Below are 4,747 nucleotides of genomic sequence, written 5' to 3'. Positions count from 1 at the left end.
TTACATTCCCCTCCCTTCCTCCTGTGGTAAATTTTTACTATAAATTTTAACATCAATTTATATGTAAGCAAAAATGAAACTATAATGTGCATGTTTTTTTCCTGTGATCTTTGCTTCTTGTTCTCAACATTGTTTGAGATTCATCCATGTTGAAGTTCGTACTTATGGTTCAATCATTTTCACTTATGTTAATGTGTACTACTTATCCATTCCCTTATGAACAAGGGATGGTGCTTTCAATGCTCTTATTTAATTCTCCTAGTATGCGTCTCTTGTTATGCCTTACATAGGTACATACGTGTGAGACTTTATCTAGGTTTTATAATGACCAAATTGTGTCATAGTGACTGTATATATTCAATTTTACTAGATAATACAAAATTGTTGTTGGGTGCGTTGGCTCAAGCCTATAATCTCAGCACTTTGGGAGCCAAGGTGAGAAGATTGCCTGAGTCCAGGCGTTTGAGACCAACCTGGGCAACTTGGTGATACCTCATCTCTACAATAAATCAAAAATTAGCCAGGTGTGGAGATGTGTGCCTGTAGTTCCAGCTACTTGGAAGGCGGAGGTGGAAGGATCACCTGAGCCCAGCAGGTCGAGGCTGCTACCGTGAGCCTGCCACTGCACTCCAGCCTCGGCGGCAGAGTGAGACTCCAGTTCAAAAAAAAAAATTGTTTTCCAAAGTCATTACACTACTTTTTAATGAGAGATCTTGTGCTCTATAGCCTGATAATACTTGTCTGACTTTTAAATATTTGTCCATCTGGTGGCCGATTGATGCATTCTTTATAAAAGTTTTGCCAGGCCTGGAGCATGACACCAGAGATGAGCTTCCTGTTCATCTCATCCACCAGACCTTTCTTGACAGCTTCTCTTTTGTCCTTGAAGTTTACTTTCATGCTGTCCATCCAAAGCATCACTGCATCTCATCTGCTTTAGCTCTCAGAATTATTAATGTTCATATGCTACCATCTGCTTATTTTCACGTGTCTTTAGTTTTGATTTTCTCTAATAACTAGCTCAACACATAAATAATTACATGACACTGCACCTGGTCTGTGCTCTTAGAGCCTTTGTGAGGATGGTGAGGGCCAATAGGGTTGTAAACAAATACTGTACATGAGAAATTAAAGTGCTAAGAAGGAAATTACGGGTGCTGAGATGGCGAGTAATATGGAAATGAACTTTAGCTGGCGTCTCAGTCAGTTTTCTGCTGCTGTAACACAATGGACTGGGTGATTTATAAGGCACAGAAGTTTATTTGGCTTGCTGTTCTAGAGACTGAAAAGTCCTAGAGCATGGGGCCCGCATCTGGTGAGGATCGTCCAGTGGTGGAAGGCAGAAATAAGAGCGTGAGACGGAGGAAATTCAGCCAAACTCATCCCTTTATCAGGAGCTGGTTTCCACAATGACTGACTCACTCCTGAGATAACAGCATCAATTCATGTGGCAGAGCTGTGGCCCTCCTCTTCCTTTGACTTGTGAGCAATGGGCTGACGAAGTTGAAGAAATTTTAAAAGGTGAAGGTGGAGTTTCCTCTGGAATAGGTTTGGGACTCTGATACAACTTATGTGCAAGTGTTATGAATACAGATATAAAGGGAACCCATAATAAACTCTGAAGAATGTTTATTAAGAAGAGAACATGATTCAAACCCATTGTAACATTTCACTCCACGGGTTCATTCTCTGTAACAAAGCAATGTCCATGTCCTAGCAGGCGACCCACAGAAATGGCATTTTGTTCCTCCGGGTTCGGTAAACTCTTTGTAGTGAATGCTTTTTGTGATGCCTGAGTTTTTTTTCTAACAGCCATTTGTCCTTAGAAATGAATTGTGTTTTGAACTGGAGATGAATGCAAAAAAGCCAGGCTATTACAGCAACTCTGAATGACCAGTGTTGCCTTTCTAATAAAATTCAACATTTACTGTCCTCAGGGAACTCACACTGAGGAGATGGAAACACTGGACAGCTAACTAATGCGGTCTTATCTCACTGAAGGCAGAAGCTTAGGGATTCTTTTTTTTTTTTTCCTTTTGCAGTACATAATTTATTTACCCACTGAATTCTGAAACAGGCTTTTCTTTTTGTGCTTTTCTACAGTATTTTATTTTACAAAGGGTATACACCTTTGGAATAGGGACAGTCGGACACTGCACTCACAAGAGATTCATTCATGAAAAGTTTAAGTGTAAGAAATGAAATATTAGTAGTCTAATCCTTTGGTTCATCTTTTTTTAAAAAAAATCAACTGATGTAATTTATAAATTGTTGGTAATTCATCTTTTTGGTTAAAAACAAATCCACCATGTAGATCACTGATTAAAATGCAACATTGCTTTCAAAGTACCACATTCCTGGTCTCATCTCACCGCCCAAGGATACCACTGTTTACAACTGGTTGGACGTGATGACACAGGATACAGTAAGGCACAAGTGGATGGTACAAATTGAAACAAATACTTAAGGACTTGCTTGTTTTTCTGCACAAATACTAAAATACATACCGTTTTTCAAGATAAAATAACACAAAAGAAATACATTTTTAATGAAATACCTATACAAAGTTTTAAAATTTACACCATCTGAGCTGCCAAAATAGATTTTTTAAAGTATTCATTTTTCCCCATACATAAAATTCTCTCTCATCAGTAGGTCCCAGAGAACTTGGGTTCAAATGTCCCAGCACTTTGTGGAAGGGAGGAGGACAAACATTCCCCTTCCTGCTCTCCCTTACCCCAACATAAGACAAAAACAAAGGTCCGATGTTTACAGTAGTGTATTCTACATGTTACAAACAACTGCAATTAAAAAAAGAAATCATGCCGGGAGACCATGGGTGTGAGTGAGAGTAAGGCACTTCCTGGGAGAGAGCAGCGTCCCACACTCCACAGGAGATGATGCACAGGTGCTGGTCACACAAGGGTCACAGGGCTCCTCAGAAGCAGACAGGAACGTCTCGACAGCAGAGGAAGACACGGGAGGTAAAACTCGAGGCGCACTTCTACACAGATGTGGTCACTCGGTCAAGAGTGTGATTAAGCTCGTTTTTGTTGGAATCCAGTCCTTTAGCAGCATTCATGTCATTCTGTAAATTTTCCACTGTCTTTTTCATGCTCCTTAACTCCCCTGGGTGTGGGGTGGCTTGTCTTAGAAGTGTCCTCATTTCATTGTCGTCTTCATCTTTTTCATCTTCCAAAAATCGAATGGCACTGACTCTGTGGACTGCACGCTCATTCCAGGCTTCATCGGCGACATCACTGACCAAGCTCTCCGGCGTGCTACAGCGAGACAGATTCTCTTGGTATGTGGGTTTAGAAGGCAGCTGAGGAAGTAAGACACAGGTTAAAATCTTCTCTCCTGTGCTGTGGTCTGTGTCTGTCTGGAATGTCAGCAGAGGCTGCGACTGGTTATCAGACATCCACAGTGCCTTTAACTTCAAGGCAGTCAGGGACAAAGGCAGATGCAGCAACCGGTTCCCTGCCACATCTAGGACGTGAAGCTCTGTCGCCTGTGACACTTCTGCAGGTATCCGAGTTAGTCTGTTGTAACGCACGCAAAACACAGTCAGGCTGCAGCATCCGCCAATCTCTTTTGGTAAAGATGCTAATTGATTTCTGTCTGCATTCAAGTTGCTCAGCTTCTTTAGTTTTCCAATACTCTTGGGTAAAGTCAAGAGCCAGTTTTTCTGTGAGAACTAGCTCAGTGAGACTTCACAATCCCCAACTGCTCAGGCAACTGTGTGAGTCTGTTCTGATCAAGCTTCAAGATTGACAGTTTCTTTAGTTTTCCAATGCCATCTGGAATCATTTCTAATAAGTCTGGGAAATGACTAAATCTATTAATGAAGTCAGGCCACTGATTTCTTCAGGAAGTCTTTCCAACCTGTTTTCAGAGACATCTATGCACAGCAGGTTCTTCAGATTTCCTATTTCCTGAGGTAATTCGGACAGTTGGTTTCCATGCAACCAGAGATTCTTCAGAGGTAAGAGCGCTCCAATTGATTTTGGCAAATTATATATTTTATCGTTTCCTAAATCAAGTTCTAGTCTCCGTAGGTGAGTAAGAGAGTCAGGAAGATATGTAAGAAGATTCTCTCTCAATTCCAGTGAGACCAGGTTATAAAGACTGCCAATATTCTCAGGCAGAGACTGCAGTGAGGTGTCATTTACAGAAAGACACGTTAAATTCTGTAATTCAGGAAAGCTTTCTGGCAACCTCGTCAGCGGGTTTCCGCTGAAGTCAGCTACCTGCAGTGCTTTACAGAACGAGATGCTTTCTGGAATTTCAGAAATATAATTTCGAGACACATCTAGTTCCACCAGCTGCATGAAGTTTGCTATTTCTGGATGGAGCCGCCAAATTTTATTATCACTAAGTCCAAGCTTTCGTAATTTGACTAGCTGGAAGAATTGCTCGGGCAGCTGGCGGAGCTGGTTGGCGTCCAGCAGCAGCTCCTCCAGGCTGCGGGAGTCGCGGTAGATCTTCTTGGGCACGCAGACCAGCGAGCAGTGGCTCTTGTCGACGGTCTCCACGTGACGGTTGCCCCGCCACGGGGGGAGGCAGTGGAACATCGCCGCCCGCGCCGCCGCCGAGCCGGTCCGAGCTCCGGAGACCCGGGCTGCGAGCTCTGCTCCGCTCGGCGGCCCCGCTCCGCCCGCACCCCGCCGCGCCTGTCGTTGGCTCCCGGCCTCGCCGGCTCCTCGCGCCGGGCTTCGCGGGCGGAAACGCTCGGAGAAACCCTGGG

At 43.5% G+C, this 4,747-nt stretch overlaps 1 pseudogene across 1 annotated transcript; it reads right to left on the bottom strand.

Moving 5' to 3' along the window:
• Positions 1-2,986: 2,986 nt before the first annotated feature.
• On the bottom strand, positions 2,987-4,736 carry LOC103252965 (annotated as a pseudogene). Its single transcript, XR_503819.1, has one exon. The product of XR_503819.1 is annotated as a leucine-rich repeat-containing protein 1 pseudogene (transcript).
• Between the last annotated feature and the right edge of the window lie 11 nt (positions 4,737-4,747).

Source organism: Carlito syrichta, unplaced genomic scaffold (assembly GCF_000164805.1).
Source record: "Carlito syrichta isolate Samal-C Ts95f unplaced genomic scaffold, Tarsius_syrichta-2.0.1 Scaffold186470, whole genome shotgun sequence".
In the NCBI taxonomy this organism is placed as follows: domain Eukaryota; kingdom Metazoa; phylum Chordata; class Mammalia; order Primates; family Tarsiidae; genus Carlito; species Carlito syrichta.
The sequence above is the reverse complement of the archived record's forward strand: the minus strand, read 5'-3'. Positions and strand labels throughout refer to the sequence as shown.